Below are 20,105 nucleotides of genomic sequence, written 5' to 3'. Positions count from 1 at the left end.
CACTTCTCTGCCACTTCCCCACCATGACTGTGTTCCCTTGGAGATGCCTTCAGTAATTCATCCGTTACATTCCAGGCTTTCCTAACAACACTCTGTTCCTCTCAGCGGTCTCTGCTCCTGGACTTCTGCTTCGGGAAATTGTGATTCTCTGTATCTGCTTGTGTGTCTCTAAAATTTTGAGGGCCCTGGTTTGTCCTGTGACCTCCCTCCTTCGAGGGATCTAAGAGGAGCTGTTGAATTTTCAGTTTATTCAACTTTTTATTTGTTGTTAGGATGGAGTGATGGCCTCCAAGCTGCTTACATGCTAGGCTGGGTTTCTTTTTTTTTTTTTTTTTTTTTTTAGGCTGGGTTTCATTACTATTTATTTTCTATTTTGGGAGTTTCTGCTCTCATATTTCTTATTTCTTTCCTTCTACTTTGCATTTAAATTGTTCTTCTCTTTCTAGGTTCTTATGGTGAAGGCTTACGTCACTGATTTGAGCTTTTTATCTTTCCTAATGTAAGTGTTCAAAACTATATGTTCCTTATCCGGGCTGCTTTAGCTGCATCTAATATTAAATATATAGTTTTTAAAAATATTTTATTTATTTATTTGAGAGAGAGAGAGAGAGGAGGAGTGGAACAGGAGTGGCAGACAGAGAGGAAGAAGCAGACTCCTTGCTGAGCAGGGATCCTGATGTGGAGATGGATGCCAGGACCCCAAGATGATGACCTAAACTGAAGGCAGATGCTTAATGAACTGAGCCGCCCAGGTGCCCCTAATATGTATTTTTAGATTCATCACCTAATAAAATATTTTTAATATTTCTTGTAATTTTTCTTTGATACTCATGTTATTTAAAATTGTGTTGTTTAATTACCAAATATCTGAGGGAAATTATTCAAATAGTTTTATTGATTTTTCGTTTTAATTCTGTTGCAGTCAGAGATAATACACTGTATAATTTCAATGCTTTAAATTTCTTGAAAGTTGTGTGATGGTTAGGTATATGCATTATGATCTTGGTGAATAATCATTGTTCACTTCAAAAGAATGTATACTCTGCTCTGTTTGGGTGGAGTATTTTATCAAGGTCAATTAGGTCAAGTTGGCTGACAGTGCCATTCCATCATCATTCAAGTGTCTTTTGTCTTTATTGATTTTTTTTTGTCTAATACCACAGCAGTTGAGATACTACTGATAAAATCCCCTACTATAATTGTAGATTGATTTTTTAAAAAATCCCTCTATTTGTGTGAGTTCTTTCTTAATGTATGTGGAAGCTCTATAACAGGTATATATGCAGATAACTTTTAAACCTTCTTGATTTATTCACTGTTGCGATTATTTGATACGTCTCTTTTTTCATTATCTTGAAAACTACTTTATCTAGGGGCACCGAGGGGGCTCAGTGGTTGAGCATCTGCCTTGGGCTCAGGTCATGATCCAGAGGTCCTGGGATCAAGTCCTGCATCGGACTCCCCCCAGAAAGCCTGCTTTTCTCTCTGCCTATGTCTCTGCCTCTCTCTCTGTGTCTCTCATGAATAAATAAAAATCTTTAAAAAAAGAAAGAAAACTACTGTATGCGATCTTAATATATCTTTAGAAGCTTGTTATAACTAGTATTCACAATGGCATTTTTTTTTCTGTACGTTCACTGTGTTTTTATCTTTAATGTCTGTCCCTGTAATCGGCATACAGTTTTACTGAGCAACTTTTAAAGAAAAATCCTGAACTAGACTGTTTAGGCAATTTTATTTTTTAATTTGTTTTAGATCATTGAGATTTTTATTTTTTAAATATTTTATTTATTTATTCATGAGAGAGAGAGAGAGAGAGAGAGGCAGAGACACAGGCAGATGGAGAAGCAGACTCCACGCAGGGAGCCCCATGTAGGGCTTGATCCTGGGACTCCGGAATCATGACCTGAGCCAATGACAGATGCTTAACCACTGAGCGACCCAGGCATCCCAATAACTGAGATTTTTAAAAGATAGTCTAGATTGTTTAGATAACTTTAATTTAACTTCTGCTATTTTGGTGTTTATTTTCCTTCTTACCATTTATTTACTATTTATGCCATCTGCTTATTTGTCCTTTTGCACTTTTTTCCTGTCTTTTTGATTAACATTGGCATTCTGTTTTATCTTCAATTTTGGTTTATTAACTCTCTCCTTTTCTTTCTCCCTACCCCTCCCGCCCAATATACAATTTTGATTTATTCCTTACTTTTAAATTGATTATAACAGTAGTGGAGTGTGAGAACCTTGCAGAAGTAGACTTCCATTTCCTGCTTCCCAACCTGTATAGTATTTTTATCCTTCTCCATATGTTACAAATTCCAAAATACTTTGTTATTATCTTTGCTCTAAATCAATTTTTCTCAAAATTTGGCCCAGAAATTCTTTCAGGTTGTTCTTGAGTTTGAAACTTATTTTTAGAATACTTCTAAAACCTTTACCTTTTTACTTTCACTCTTTCATGAGGATATATTTGCATTTTCAAAGGCTAAAAAACATGTGGTATTGTAACAGATTGAATACAAAACAGGAGAATCTAGCTGTCTTCTCTTAATTCAGACATTAAAGAAATTTGCAAAAATATAAAACAGTTCCATACTTCTTGCTAATGATTTTGTTTTAAAATACAGTTATATTTTCTTTAAAAAGATATTACTCAGCCATTAGAAATGACAAATACTCACCATTTGCTTCAACGTGGATGGAACTGGAGGGTATTATGCTGAGTGAAATAAGTCAGCTGGAGAAGGACAAACATTATATGGTCTCATTCATTTGGGGAATATAAATAATAGTGAAAGGGAATAGAAGGGAAGGGAGAAGAAATGTGTGGGAAATATCAGAAAGGGAGACAGAACATAAAGACTCCTAACTCTGGGAAACGAACTAGGGGTGGTGGAAGGGGAGGAGGGCGGGGGGTGGGGGTGAATGGTGACGGGCACTGAGGGAGGCACTTGACGGGATGAGCACTGGGTGTTATTCTGTATGTTGGCAAATTGAACACCAATAAAAAAGATGTTATTTTTGTTAACATATGTACGATTCTTATCTTTTAGTGAATATATATGTAAAGTGAATATATACTTATTGTACTGTTGTACTCTATATATTATATATATTCACTTTATACATATATTTATTTTATATGTGTAAATATTATATGTTCACCTTATATTTATAACTTCAATTGAAAATAATAAAAAATATATACACACATATATTATTTTTTAGTTTTAGTTTCTGATTTGCGAAATACATAGGTTGCTATAATTCACTTAAACAAAAGCTCTTTGGTATCTTCCATTTTTTAAATTGTGAATGGGCCTTGAGACCAGAAAGTTTGAGAACTGATTCTTTACACTTTAAAGTGAAATTTAAAGGTCTGTCATATTCCCTTACATAGCTATCACTTTCACGGTTTTATCTTCCTTCATGTAGATACAAGTTTTATGCATCGTCATCTTCCTTCAAACTGAAGAATTTTCTTAATATTTTTTATACTAGTTGCCGACTGGACTGTCATTGCTTGTGTTTGCTAAAAATGTCTTTATTTCACCTCCATGTTTAAAAAAGATGCATATAAAATTCTAGGTTGACAATTGTTCTTTTAAAGAAATTTGTGGTGAACGTGGTAATGCCCTCCTCCTATTCTGGATTCAGAAAGACTAGTTGCCCCATCTTCTGGGAATGGATATTTGAGAAGGTCAAAGTCAGTTGTATATTAAGGAGGTAAGGCAGTTGGAATGAGGAGTGAAAAAGAGCATTGCATCCATCTTTAATTTAATGGGATAAAAAAATTGCCCTTTTTATCAATTTATGCTCCATTAGCAGAAACTGAAATATTTTGAATTGAGTTCTCCTATAAATTTTATTTCTTTGCCCTGACCTCAAATCTTGAAAACCCTTTTTCTCAGAAATCTACATCTGTCAACACCGGAGTAATGGAATTTTTAGTTAAGTTTAAAATCCTAACTTATGTTAATGGCATCGTAATTTTGGGGAAAAGATATAAAGAAGCAGTTGAGTGACCTTTTACAATTTTTTTCCTCTTAGTATTTATGTTGCTAGCAGTGACATCAATAAGCCTTACTAGAAAATTATAATTCTTTACAGAATGAATAATAGAATTATAATTCTTTATAGAATTCTTTATAGAAAAAATGATATGTTTTACTTGGAGTTTGAATACAGGTGTTTTATTAGAATTTTAGAAGGGACTAGTCATTTCTCCTTGAAATTGACAACCTTAGATCTATGTTAGCAACAAATCAAAACCCAGATCTTACAGAAGAAAAAACACAAATCCAATTATTGGAAGAGAAAAAGTGGGATCTATCCAATAGTACCAAACAAAATGGTGATAAATGTTTAGAAAAATGTGTTATTTTAAAATAAATATATTTACCAGAATGTGTGCTGACTCAAGACTCCCATTTCGAGGAAGCAGTGCATTTAAGGAGAGGCGGAAAACCTTTGGGTGAAGAGAAAAAAATATTAGAAAGGGTCTTTGGTCCACTTCGGCTCGGTGTTCTCGGATTTCCTGGTGACCACTGTCCTGCAGGTGTGGGTGCCCCTGGGAGGGCGGTGGCGGCGCCTCCCGATGCGAGCCCTTTGCTCTCTGGGCAGATGTGATCCACGAGGGTACATACCTGAGACCCCTGCAGGGCTTCTTACCACCCAGGCACCCCACACTGCTCCCCAAACCCTGCCTTCGCCGGGGGCCTCAACACACCGGTGTGTCCAACTCCGGCACGGCCTCAGGGCCCCACCTGCTTACCCCGCCCCCCGGTGGAACCGTCCGCGGACCCTGGGTGGACTTCGTCCTCTTCTCCCCGCGGGGCAGCAGAACCATGGCTTTACTCCGAATCAACCCTGTCTGGGTTGGTGGGTTACTTGTCCGCACAACTCCTGGGCCCTGCACAGAAGTGGCTTTCAGGTGAGCCCCTGCACAGAGGTGGCTTTCAGGTGAGCCCCTGGTGCAGGTGGAACGTGGGGCTTACCTGGCAGGACTCAGGTTCTCAGAAGTAGTAGAGCACACACACCTGCATCAGTTCGTCTGGGCGGCAATGACAGGTCACCCACCACACACTGGTGGCTTATAGACAACATTTATTTCTTACAGTTCTGGAGGCTTGGATGTTCAGGATTAGGGCACTGGAATGATAATGTGTCTGGCAAAGACCCACTTTCTGGTTCACAGATGGCCCTCTTTGTGCCCTCACAGGGTGAGAAGAGACCAAGAAGCTCTCTGGGACCTCACTGATAAGGGCCCTAATCCCATTCAATGAAGCTTCCACTTTCATGACCTAATCAACTCCCAGAGGTCCCATCTCCAAGCAGTAACACATTAGGGGTTAGGATTTCTACATATGGATTTGAGGGGACCCAAACATTTGGTCTGTAGCAACCCCATGAACTCTTACTATCCCAGACCTTAGTCTCCACAGCCCACAATCAACCTGCCAGTGTAGTGTCCCTGTTTCTTTGGTGTTCTACATAGAGGACCAGGGGTCAGGGAACACCTGTGTGGCCATTACCAATGGGTGCTCTGAAGATTGACAGTTGGCTTTGTCAGGAAAGGTGAGCAGTGGTTGGTGTCAGCTTGTTCTTTTGTAGAGCAGATTCTGACATGCTGTGCGATCCCTCTGCTAAGTTATCAGAAGAGAGAAGTTGCTTTTAGGGTCAGTTCTGTTTCTTAGTAGGAAGTTTGTAAAGAAGGGAAGGCCTTGTGGATTTTCCTACCCTGAGTCCTCACACAGAGATGGCCCAGATGAGCATCAAGATCCCAAATGTTAACAACACATGGCTGATATGGACAGAATAACTACATTCTCAAATCAAGATGTATCTGGAAGTCTGTGATAAATGCGTGAAGTATAACCTTCATCAGAATATTCCACAGACATTGCTCTTGGGTTTCCACCAAGTTATCAGCGATCAAACAATAACTCAGTAGGTATTAGTTCAGCCTATCATCAAAGGGTTCAGATTCCACAAGCAGCTATCCTTGTGGCAAGACATACTCTTTGCATTTAAGCCTTCATAGTCCTGCCAATGCCCTAATTGTGCTCATGTGACTTCCCTCCTTGCTTCAAACTCCATGTCCTGAGCAACTGTTATTTTTGTTACAGTTCCTGAGTGCCTTCCTGAGGACATAAAAAAAGAAAAAGTTTTTTTTTCTCATCTGCTTTACCATCTAATTCTCCAATGCCAGTGTACACTGTTAAGACCAATAAAAAAAAATACAATTCCAGCTACCAGACAAGTTATAGGTCCTGCTTTGGCTCTGGTAGCTAACAGTATTTTAGTACTTTCAGCACAAGAAAGAAAATGCAAACAGGATGTGTTCGCTGTTGTCTCTGCCGTTGTTCTAAAGTTCAAATGAGGACTGACGGAGATTTCATTGCTCTACTTTATAATGCATGAACCAGAGGCAAACATATAAGACATTGTATGAGAAAAGACAGGAGTACTAGGTAGAGCTTTGAAAGACTCATAAGACTCATCTAGACAGAAGTCACTTGTGATTTAAAATTCAAATCAGCCCAGGATGATGGCAGCCAGAAGACTGCCTTAGTAGAGCTCTGGTTCTCTGTTCACAAAGACTGAACATTGCTTCCAGATTCCTGATGCTCAGCTATGTAGACTCTATGGCTTCAGGAACTATTTTTTTTTTTTTTTTTGCTTTCTAGGATACTTTTATTTATTTATTTTTTCTTGCTTTTCCCAAATGGTTTTTTTTTATTTTATAAATTAATTTTTATTGGTGTTCAATTTGCCAACATACAGAATAACACCCAGTGCTCATCCCATCAAGTGTCCCCCTCCGTGCCCGTCACCCATTCACCCCCACCCCCCGCCCTCCTCCCCTTCCACCACCCCTAGTTCATTTCCCAGAGTTAGAAGTCTTTATGTTCTGTGTCCCTTTCTGATATCTCCCACACATTTCTTCTCCCTTCCCTTATATTTTATCAGAAATAATTCTTCACTTCTTCTGTGTCTGTTTACCGATTTCTTTGATACCTTTGGACTTTAGAGTCTTAAATGGATCTTCCTGTTATATGATAATCATCTGTATTGGAAGTGTATCTCATTAGCAAGCAGCTGTGCCAAACAACCTTGGTATTTTAATTTTTCATGTAATTTTATGCATATGATCCCAATTGCATGTCATTTTCTTAGTTCATTGCTGTAAGCATTAGCTAATAACAAATCTCAAGTACAGAATACTAAACCGAATAAAATAATCCCAAAGGGGAAAATTGACTTTATCATATTTCTATGAGCATTCTCTGTAAATTCTCTTGAAATCCCACTTGCTAACCACTGAATTCAAAACTACCTCTTGCTACAGCTTTGTTTGCTGTCACTTTAGAGCCATTTTTCCAAAAGAACCCAATATTTTCAGCCTCAGAATCAGAAAACTTGGGAACACACTGAAATCTATAAGTCACATTTGCCAAAACCCAGGAATGGCCATATGGGGTCATAATACATTTATAATTGTCACACAATAAAAAGGAACATATCTTTTTCATAAGTGAAACACATTTACTCTATCAGAATCATCCTTCTCATTGTCACGTATTGTCTTAATCTCAGTCAAGCAACAAAACATTTTAAGTTTCCAGAACTTGGGTTATAAGGTGTCAGTCAGAATAAACTATGTTTTGTTGAAGTAACAGATAATCCCAAAAATCTCAGTGGCTAAAGATAGCAAGTTTTATTTCTCAGTTGTAAGACTTCTCCAACACGTGTTGGCAGGGATGTTCTGGTCTTTATAGTTATCTAAGGATCAGACGGTCAAATATTCACCTCACCAAGTTTTCACAGTTGTCCTAGTATGTCAAAGGGAATGTGACAAATCATATATTGGCTCTCAAATCTTCTTCTTCTTCTTTTTTAAGATTTTATCATTTTTTGAGAGAGAGAGAAAGCAAGAGACAGAGCATGAGAGGAGGAGGAAGGGGCAGAGAGAGAGGGAGAAGCAGACTCCCCACTGAGCAGGAAGCCCAACACAGGGCTTGATCCCAGGACCCTGGGATCATGACCTGAGCCAAAGGCAGATGCTTAACTGACTGAGCTATGCAGGGGCCCTGGCTCATAAGGCTTCTAACCTGCAGTAATATATTTCGTTTCCTTTCACGTACCAAAGGTCGAAGCGAGTTATACGCTGCTCTCATTTTTAAGAGAGCCAGTGGAAATTCAGCCTTGCTATATGTTGGGAAGAAGGACATGATGCATACGTCTCCTCTGCTTTTCCAGATGTGGGATTTTCCTGCTTTAATTTTTTTAATTTTTTTTTTAATTTTTATTTATTTATGATAGTCACACAGAGAGAGAGAGAGAGAGGCAGAGACACAGGCAGAGGGAGAAGCAGGCTCCATGCACCGGGAGCCCGACGCGGGATTCAATCCAGGGTCTCCAGGATCACGCCCTGGGCCAAAGGCAGGCGCCAAACCGCTGCGCCACCCAGGGATCCCTTTTTTTTTTTTTTAACCTGCTTTAATTTTTGAAATTAGTTTTGGGCCTGATTAAAATCTAATCTAACTAAATCAGGGACTTGGAATCCTGGATGGACCACACTGTAATCTGGGAACCTTTAAAAAAAATATTGTGATATCCAGGGCTGACCACTAAACAAGGAAACTAAAACCTCAGGGTGAGGCCCAGCAGGAGGGAACTTTATCCCAGGGTGAATTTTCTGTATGAATTAAAGAACACAGATTCTCTGCCGTATCTACACAATGACCAAAGTATCAAAGTACAAAACCAGTGGTTCATCTTAATTGTCACAGGTGTACCAGGTGAGAAGGAGGGTGATCTCCATGGTAACTGAGCTCTGCAAATTCAAGAGTAGTTCAAATTAGTGCTTCTTGCTTTTATGCATTTCTGTCTATAAGAAGATTGATTACAGAAGTCAGAAAACTCTCTTTTCATTTTTATGAGATGCTAGCCATCTTCCTCAATTTAATAAGAAAGCATTACTTCTGCATTTTTTTTTCTCCTAGAATGTTATTTAGTCTCTTGCAAACAAAGGGCTAAAAGTAGACAAACAGGTGAGGCTCCTCTCACTGAAGGTCCCCGACTATGTCCTTGGCTACCAATGACTACATTTAAAACACATGTTCAAAAGCAAAACCAGAGAATTTCAGGATTTTTCAAATTGATTTCATGCTATGGTTGTATCCCTTTCTTCAAAGCATACATGAATATTAAAGCATAAAGAAAGAAAATGTGGGGATCCCTGGGTGGCGCAGCGGTTTAGCGCCTGCCTTTGGCCCAGGGCGCGATCCTGGAGACCCGGGATCGAATCCTACGTCGGGCTCCCGTTGCATGGAGCCTGCTTCTCCCTCTGCCTGTGTCTCTGCCTCTCTCTCTCTCTGTGACTATCATAAATAAATAAAAAAAAATTAAAAAAAAGAAAAAAAATAAATAAAAATAGTTTAAAAAAAAAAAAAAAAAAGAAAGAAAATGTGTGTACAAGTACGACCGCAGAAGCGAGGCTTGCTGACCTCAAATCTTGGCTGATTATGTCATGTCTCCAACAAATGAGCAGGTGCCCAGACCCAGAGAAGGCAGAAGCAGGCACTGGTATCTGTTTTCACACCAATCAAGGGATAGTACACTCTAGAGAAATAATGGTCTCTAGAAATTCCAGGAAGTGATGATTCACTGGAATGGGAACCTGTGTCAGGAGCAGAAGATGGGAGAGGAGGCTGAAGACTGAGGGTTAAACCACAGGTGAGCTGGGCTCAGCAGCCAACGTCTAGGTACAGATGCTCTCCATGCATAGGTGCATGGTCCCTGTGCCTCACAGTGAGCTCGGGAGTCCTTGTAACACATGGCCCAACCCAGCATCTATAATTATGGCCAGCCTCCCACCTACTCCTCATTCCTAATCCTGCTGCTCTCTTATACTCCCCCTAATAGCTTCCATCCAAATTTCTCTCCCCACAACCTGTTATGCCCATTACTACGGGTATGTTCTATTTAAAATCGATATGATAATACCACTTCTCTGATCAGAAAGCTGCACTGGCTCCCTTCTGCCCAGAGGAAGTCCAGTTTCTTTTCCCCAGGCAGAGCCTAAGGACAGGCTTCCCCCTTGGGAAAATGTCAATTAGCGTTGCACGTGTGCATTTGAAATCTCATCCAGGTTCCCTCAGGTGAGGGTGAAGAACATGCATAGTAAATAGGCCTGTGGGGGTCCTGCTGCTTATTCCTGCCAGAATGAAAGGCATAGTTTGATAGCATGGGATAAAGAAAAAAAAACTTGTAATTTGCCATATTTGAGAAAAATAATCCACTATTATAGACACAGCCTTGAAGATCACAGAAGTCAGAAAACTGTTTCTTTTCATTTTTATGAGATTATGTATACTTTTAAAATTTTATGTGTGTATACTTATATCTTAGAATTTAAAAAATTTTAATTCCAGTGTAACAAATATACACTGTTATATTTCAGGGGTACAATATAGTGATTCAATAATTCTGCATATTACTCAGTGCTCATCATGATAAGTATACTCAATCCCCTTTACCTATTTCACCCATCCCCACATCCACCTTCCCTCTGGTAACCATCAGTTTGTTCTCTAGAGTTAAGAGTCTATTTCTCATTTGTATCCCTCCTTTGTTTTGTTTCTTAAATGCCACATATGAATGAAATCATGTGGTATTTGTCTTTCTCTAACTTATTTCACTTAGCATTATATTCTCTAGATCCGTCCATGTTGTTGCAAATGGCAAGATTTCATTATTTTTATGGCTGAATAATATACCATTATATATATATATAATACCATATATATAATACTATATATATAATCACACTATATATATATATATATATATACACACACACACACACACACACACACACACACACCACCTCTTCTTCATCCATTCATCCGTCGATGGACACTTGGGCTGCTTCCATATCTTGGCTATTATAAATAATGCTGCAATAAACATAGGGGTGTGTGTATTCCTTTGAATTAGTGTTTTTGTATTTTGGGGGAAAATAACCAGTAGTGTGATTACTGTGTCACAGGGTAGTTCATTTTTTAACTTTTTGAGGAGTCTCTGTATTGTTTTCCATAGTGGCTGCACCAGTTTGCATTCCCACTCACAGTACAAGAGAGTTCCTTTTTCTCCACATCCTTGTCAGCACTTGTTTCTTATATTTTTGATTTTAGCTATTCTGACAGGTGTGAGATGCTATCTCCTTGTAGTTTTGATTTGCATTTCCACGATGATGAGTGATGGTGAGCATCTTTTTATGTGTCTGTTTGCCTTTGTATATCTTCTTTGGAGATATGTCTATTCATGTCTTCTACCCATTTTTTAACTAGATTAGTTGTTTCTTGAGTGTTGAGCTTGGTAAGTTCTTTATACGTTTTGGATACTAATCCTTTATCGGATATGTCATTTGCAAATATTTTCTTCTATTAAGTAGTTTGTCTTTTAGTTTTGTTGATTTGTTTCCTTCATTGTGCAGAAGCTTTTAATTTCAATATATCAAAATGATGTCCCAATAGTTTATTTTTGCTTTTGTTTCATTTTCCTCAAGAGACAGATCTAGAATAATGTTGCTACAGCAGATGCCAGAGAAATTACTGTCTGTGTTCTCTTCTGGGTTTTTATGGTTTCAGGTCTCACATGTAGACCTTTAACCCATTTTGAGTTTATCTTTGTGTATGGTATAAGAAAGTTATCCAGTTTCATTCTTTTGCATGTATTTGTTCAGTTTTCCCAACACCATTTGTTGAAGAGACAGTCTTTCCCATTGCAGATTCTCTCCTGCTCTGTTGAAGATTTATTGGCCATGTAGTTGTGGGTTTATTTCCAGGTTTTTTATTTCGTTTAATTGATCTATGTGTCTATTTTTATGCCAGTACCATACTGTCTTGATTACTACAGCTTGGTGGTGTATCTTGAAATGCATCTAGTTTTGATGTTCTTTTTCAAGATTGCTTTGGTTATTTGGGGTCTTCTGTTGTTCCACACAAATTTTAGGGTTACTTGTTCTAGTTCTATGAGAAATTCTTTTTAGGATTTTATAGGGATTATATTAAATCTGTAGATTGTTTTGAGTAGTATAGACATTTTAACAGTATTTGTTCTACCAACCCATAAGCATGGCAATCTTTCCATTTGTTTATGTTATCTTCAGTTTTTTTTCCTCTATGTTTTATAATTTTCAGAGTACAGGTCTTCCTCCTTCTTGGTTAACTTTATTCTTAGGTAATCTATTACTTTTGATGCAATTGTAAATAGAACTATTTTCTTAAATTATCTTTCTGCTACTTCATTAATAGCATAAAGAAATGCAAGATTTCTGTATATTGATTTTTTATCCTGCCTTACTGAATTCGTTTGTTCTAGAAGTTTTTTAGTGGAATCTTTAGGATTTTCTGTATATAGTATCATGTCATTTGCAAATGGTGAAAGTTTTACTTCTTCCTTAAAAATTGGATTCCTGTTATTTCTTTTTCTTGTCTGATTGCTATGGCAGGGCCTTACTGTGATATGTTGAATAATGGTGGTGAGAGTGGACATTCTTTTCTTGCTCCTAATATTAAGGGAAAAGCTCTGTTTTTTCAACACTGTGTATAATAACTGTGAGTTTTTCATTGGTGGCTTTTATTATGTTGAGGTATATTTCCTCTAAACTTACTTAGTTGAGGATTTTTATCATGAATGGATGTTGTACTTTGTCAAAAGCTTTTTTTATGTCTACTAATGATCATATGGTTTTTATGCTTTCTCTCATTGATGTGATGTCATATTGATTTATTTGCAAATGTTGAACTATCCTTGAATCCCAGAAATAAATCCCATTTGATCATAGTGAAAGTTTTTAAAATTTGTTATTGGATTCAATTTGCTACTATTTTATTGAGGATTTTTGCACATATGTTCATTGGAGATATTGGCCTGTAGTTGTTTTATAGTGTCTTTATCTGGTTTTCACATCAGGGTAGTGCTGGATTCTTAGAGTGAATTTGGAAGATTTCTTTCCTATTTTCTGTAATAGTTTTAGAAGAATAAATATCTACTTTTCATTAAATGTTTGATAGAATTCACCTGTGAGGCCATCTGGTCCTGGACTTCTGTTTATTGGCAGGGGTCTTCTGTGACTACATGGCTGAGAGCAATCCCCTAAACCAGTGCTGAACATGCTTCACTGGCATAGGAATCACCTGTGGAGAGTCTGTTCTAACAGTGTGTGGTTTGTGACCTAGGTTATTTATACTGATATGGGTGTTATCTAGGTGTACTCCTGGGATGAGGTAAACTTAGGATCCTTCTATTTTGCCATCTTCCCTGGAAGTCCAACAAATTTCTTTTTAGATTCCACTACATTTGAAAATTGTTTTGACAGGTGTGTGCACTTGTGTGTGCACACACAGTTTTTTATTCTTATTATTTTAAAATTATTATTATTATTATTTTTTATTGGAGTTCAATTTGCCAACATATAGCATAACACCCAGTGCTCATCCCATCAAGTGCCCCTATCATTGCCCGTCACCCAGTCACCCCCACCCCCGTCCACCTCCCTTTCTACCACCCCTTGTTTGTTTCACAGAGTTAGGAGTCTCTCATGCACACACGTTAATCTAATTAATCATTCGATATCTCAGGAGTATGCAAGACACATCTCCTGTGGCTCACACTTGGCCGGGGGGGGGGGGGAACAGAGATAAGGACAATGACCACTGAATGGGGACAAGGATTGTCCTTGCCAGCTCAAGGCTCCTTTGCTGTAGTTGAGGCAAGAAAATTGTTCCTGGAATATTCCTGGCACCTGAAATGCTGAAGAACATACTATAGAGGCTCATACATTCACTTCTGGGTAAGAGAATGAAGTATAGGGCAAATCCGTTCCAAGTCAAGACAAATATCTGTAACACAACAGAAAGAACTCTTTCAAATTAAAAGACAGAAACATTGTTAGAAAAAAGGATTAAAAAAAAGAAAAAAAGGATTAATAAAATGTATAGGAAATACTTAAAAGAGGAAACTTAAATGATGATATAATTTTATCAGATTAGAGAAATTTGTAAAAAAAAAACAGTAACAGCATTGGCAGTAGAACTGGCAACTTCATGTTCCTCAGTGAAGTTTTTTTTTAAGATTTTCTTTACTTATTCATGAGAGGCACACACACACACACACAGAGAGAGAGAGAGAGAGAGAGAGAGAGAGGCAGAGACAGAAGCAGGCTCCATGCAGGGAGCCAGACGTGGGACTCGATCCCAGGTCTCCAGGATCACACCCCGCGCTGAAGGCAGTGCTAAACTGCTGAGCCACCAGAGCTGCCCACTCAGTGAAGTTTTATTCAACAGAAACTTTAGGAGGGCTTTTATGTCTCTCGTTAAATCCCTTTGCCTCTGCACATCTCACCTAGAAAAATTCGCCAAGTGCTTTGAGATGGATGTGATGGTCATCATGCTACCATTTATGTTATAGGGAATTATCCTATCTTTCCATAAATGAAAACATCAGTTGAATGAATCATTGAGGTAAATGTCCTCATGGTAAGCTGTAAATCAATCAGTCCATCAAAGCCTAATGGGCGGAGTTGTCCCTCTGCCTTAAACCTGTAGCTCCTGCTGCTATGGGCAGGCTATTTTTTGGACCAGCGAGGGAGCACCTGGTTGGCCTCTCCTCATCTGGTGCTTTGGCATGAGAAAGTCCATGAGCTGTGGATCCAGAGCTTTGGGAATTGCACCCCAAAGAGCTAGCACTGTTTTTTTTCCTACCCATCTAAGTAATTGGTAATTCAGATTCAATACTAGGTGGAGTCACATAGAATGCAAGTGTAGTTCTCACAATGCAAGTCTGTGGACTAGGTTTGTAACAGATGTTGGGAGCATCCCTGGATCTAAAGAGTGGGGAATATCAAAATTCCCAGGTAAGAAAGATACCCTGTTATATTTGTTTACAAAGTGACAGAATTTCATTGAAATAGTTATGTTTACACCACATATAAGTAGTAGGAAATCAAGACATGTATATTATAATAATTGGCGTGGATAGTTATCCATGGACAGTTTATTGAATCTTTTTATTCTCCCCACTAATACAAATGTATTAAATTTTTTAATGGTGTTTGGGAGGAATGGTGTTTATTAAACAAATAAATTGTAGATTCTAGCACTCAAAATGTGGTTTGGGAACCACCAGGCTCCTCAGCCTCAGCATTCCCTGGGAGCTTGTTAGTCATGCTGAATTGTGAACCCTGTCCAAGATCTCCTGAAACAGAACATCTCCAGGTGAGTGATTCCTATGCCAGTGGAAGTGTGTGTGCAGCACTGATCTAGGGGTTTTCTCTCAGCCAGATAGTCACAGAAGAACCCCTGCCAGAATGCAGGTCACAAATGGCAGTTCCATTTCACTTTTGGCTTTAGAATAAGAAAATATAGAGACTAGAGAATATGACCTTTCAATGGAATTGCTTTGAACTAAACATAAACCTCAATTCTTGCTGCGTATTAAAGTCACCTGAGGAAATTTCTGAACATATTGTATCCCAGCCATCTCTAGCACTACGCATCCGGGCCCATGCCATAGGATCCATCTGGATTCTTTAACAACCCACGTGGTTCTAACATGCAGCCAGTGTTGAGAACTCCTGAATTCAGAGCTCCACTGAGTTGCTTCTGCTCCTCCTGACCCACTATTATAATCATTGGGAAAACAAGTTCCCTCAAGTAAATTCATCTGGTCTCCTTTAATGACAGTGGCCACTTGGAACATACTGCATCTATAAGTAAATTGACTTCTACATTTCATTCTACTTACAGCAGACACTTTTTAAAAAAAGACATTTATTTATTTTTAGAGATGTGAAGGGAGAGAGGAAGAGGAATAGAGAGAATGCTCACACAGACTGCTTGGTGAATGCAGAGCTTGATCCCAAGACCCTGAGATCATGATCTGAGCTGAATCAAGAGTTGACCACTTAACCAACTGAGCCACCCATGTGCCCCACACCAGCCACGTCTTAATCAGCCATTGCTGTTGCTGTAAGAGTCCTTGATATTTGCATTCCACCATTTTTCCTTGGCACGATTCTGAAACAATGTAGAGATCAATTTATGAAATAACTTTCACTAATATAGGCACTGTTCAAGCTGTTAATCATATTTAATATTTTAAGCTCCATTCTTACTTTCGTGTGCTTCCTAAACTCATCAGAGCATGTGACTTTTTAGAAAATTAGGAGGTATTTGAGTGGATAGATGATCCTTACCTGTGCACTTGGTAATGGCCAAGCCACGTCTTTAATAAGAATTCAGAGCAGATGGAGAAGGCATGTTGATTTGAGTAAAGGCAGCAGGTCTAATCTAAAATTACCCACTTAATGGGCTTGGATTAAGCAAATTAACCAGCGGCAAAAACATGTTTTAACTATGAAGAGTTAGTTTAGTTTGGCCTCTGCATGCTAATGTCTGATTTCATTGGCAATATTCTATAATGACATATTAAAATCAGGTTCAAAACATATGGGGAAATGGCCAATTAAATAACTAGAACAATTCAGACAGAGAGGCAAGAAAAAAAATCATTTGTATGAAAAGATTCAGTCCATATTATGTGATGGATATTAGATAACAGACATCACCATACAGGTTTTCTCCACTCACCAAAAGTGGAGTGTTTCTATGAAACCTTTCATAAGCCACAGTGGTGTGAAGAGTACATTATAGGGTCACAGATAAAAAAAACAAAACAAAACAAAACAAAACAAAAAACAAAAACAAAAAAACTTTTCTTTTGGTAAAGCAAGCATCCAAAGCATCCACTCTGGATTGCTTTTGTTTAGTGAAAACAGGTACAAATTATGTCTTTTGCAAAAGTGAAGTGCATAATGTGAACTTTTGGAAAGTGGAGAATACATGTAAAATGCAGAGAGCTTGAATTTGTGACCTCAGGTTTACCTTGGCATTTCCTTTAAAGTGTTTCAACTTTAAAATAAAACTAAAAAAAAAAAAAACCAAAAACCAAAAACCCTATGTGAGAACTATAAATTGTCAGATATAAAAATATGTATATTTAATGTTCAACATGATTTCTAGATTTTCCAGCATTGATGATGAATTTAAATAATGCTCACTTCCAAGTGGCCAGAAGAGAACAGGTAAAAACTTGGGTATGAAAATCTGAAGAAATGCTTCTTCTCAAACACAACAGTTATTTGGTACCAGGAAATTAATCAGGACCTTCTGCCCAAGGAGCAGTAGAACATTCTACTCCCTGGAGGGAACAATACATTATTTCAGCGTATTTTCCTTTCAGGATACAAGGTAACTAGTCTTCTATTTTGGTGCCATCTTTTCTGAGGAGCATGAAGCTGGAGCACATGTTCCCATCCATCCTCACAGCTTCCTGTGAGAAACTTGGAGAAAAATTACATCTGTTGACAGGTGAATGAAGACCCAAGGTCACATAACACATTCTGTGACAAACACTGGAACATGGGAAAGCAGAGTGGGAGAACAGAACAAGCCCATTGCACCGCCACACACCACCCACCAAATATCCACTTCCAGCTTTGAATTTTCTGTGGGTACGTTTCCTTATATCAGAACTGATTGTGTTCATTATGATCAAAATTTTACTTATTTCTTCTTACCCTATGTGAGCTTTTTTTTAGACCTTACATTAACATCAAGCTTCAGAAGTATATATTTAATAAATATTAAATAAATGAGGGACTTCCATGGCTATTACTTCCAGGCTATGAATCAAAATCTGCCACCCTCATTTCTTTTCTTCAGGAAATTTTTCCAATCCAGGCTATGATGTTAGTAAATCACCTGACTTCTTCATATCCTTTCTCCTAGTGTGGAAATGCAGTTACTAATATGCAAAAATAGATACATTATATTATGATATAGATACGTAATATGTAGATTCATCCTCTGTTATTCACACTTCCTACTTCACTCAAGAAAAATTCCTTATAGATTTTTGTCAGCTATTCTTACAAAGTGAGATGGAGCAGGAACAGAAACCCGACTTCATGTAATGAGCACTGAATGTTATATACCACTGAGGAATCACTAAATTCTACCTCTGAAACTAATAATGTAGTATATGTTAATTTGAATTTAAAAAAATAAAAAAAGAAACCTGATTTCCGTGGGAATGGAATGGTGATAAGGCAGGAAATGATGAACTCATGTCTGTGAAACACTTTAATGTGGATGTTTGAAAAATAATTAGACCTAAATATCTCAATTTGATTTTGAGCCTTATGATCATCCTACAAACTGAGTATTGGCATCACTCGGCTTTGAAACACGAAGACAGAGACAGTAGAAGGACAGGCCCTGATGCAGCTAAGATATGCAGGATGGGAGTCCCACCCTCAGTGTTGGATTCAAACTGTGCTCTTCGCCCTCTCATGAGGGAGGGGGCTTGGGGCTCCTCTCACTTGCTCTGACCAGAGGGAAGATTTTCCACTGGCCTTGAATTTCCCTGAGTGCAATGAGTAAGATGTTGAGTAAACCCCAACAATTCGTTTGTGCCGTTTCTACCTATTATTGTAATCAGTAATATTTTTCTGGTTGGGAAGACCATATCTTTCCATTAAAGTGATTCTGATATCATCGAATGAATTTTCTTTTTGCCTCTGAATTTAAGCCAATACATTAACATTTTTTATACCTCTAAAATAAAGCCCTTTGGTTTCAAATGAAATTCTCCCTGAAATCAATTTTAGGTTGAAGAATGAGATATACGTTGGTTGAAGACACAGTGATGTAGGAGCTTGAGCCTGCTAGAAGAAGACAGAACTCCAGAATGGAGACATTCGTGCCTGCTCATGTTGATGGAAGTGTAAAGTAGTGATCTTGCTGTGTAGTGGGCACTTTGGCAGCCCGCGGTGAAGGCAATGGGAATGCAGACCAGGTTAATGGAACTTTAATGGTTCTTTCCAGTGAAAATGCTTTGAAGTGAATATTCAGATTATTTTAACGAAGGGTAAAAACTTGCCAGAGAGGAAATATGAGATAGCTTGATATGGAGGAGTCTAAGCCCAGCTTAATGTCATTATTTTCACTTAATGGGATTCTTTTCTTCTCTTGTAGGTCTCTTCATAATTGTACTTTATTCCCTTCTACCTTCACCCTCACCCTTGCTTAGAAAAAGCTCTTTTATTTCTTTTTTATTTTTTTAGGGAGAGAGAGAAGGGGGAGAGGGGCAGAGGGAGAGAGAGAATCTTAAGTAGGCTACCCACCCAATGTGGAACCCGACTTAGGGCTTGATCTCACAATGCTGAGAACATGACTTGAGCCAAAATCAAAAGTCACTTAACTGACTGAGCAATCCAGGGACCCCTAGAATAAGTTTTAATAAGCTTATTCATACTAACGTGTACTCGACTGATAAATGGATCACTGACTAGTCACTCAACAAGTATTTTTCTAGTAACAGAAACCAAGACTTAGTCTCTGAATTTTTATTTATTTATTTATTTATTTATTTATTTATTTATTTATTTTTTAAAAAGATTTTATTTATTTATTCTTGAGAGAGAGAGAGAGAGAGAGAGAGAGAGGCAGAGACACAGGCAGAGGGAGAAGCAAGCTCTCTGTGGGGAGCCCAATGAGGAACTCGATCCCAGGACCCCAGGATCACACCCTGGGCTGAAGTCAGGTGTTAAACCACTGAGCCACCCAGGGATCCCCCAATATCCGAATTTTTAAAAGGTGGACCCACTTATCAGAAAATACAGGGAGCCATACGATGAAAATGATAAAACTTCATCAATTTTTCTTGAAGAGGATGTAAGAGAAGTTCCTGGTTACTTAAAAATGCTATTTTCATAAAAAAGTGTGATAGCACTTAGTGCTGTGAATATTCACATGACATTTACAGATGAAATATGAAGATTCACATATGAATTTCAGTTTTTCTGAAGCTTTACACTTGCATCCCCATATCTCAGTGGTGCCGTTCTTTTTCTTTTGTCTTAAAAGATATTAGGTATTGGGGGAGAATTCGAGAAGCACTGCCACAAGACACAGAAATGGCTCTCTTGATGACAGTAACTAGAAAAAGGAGAAATGTTTATTACCAGG

This window comes from Nyctereutes procyonoides, unplaced genomic scaffold, assembly GCF_905146905.1.
Source record: "Nyctereutes procyonoides isolate TBG_1078 unplaced genomic scaffold, NYPRO_anot_genome, whole genome shotgun sequence".
NCBI lineage: Eukaryota > Metazoa > Chordata > Mammalia > Carnivora > Canidae > Nyctereutes > Nyctereutes procyonoides.
The sequence above is the reverse complement of the archived record's forward strand: the minus strand, read 5'-3'. Positions refer to the sequence as shown.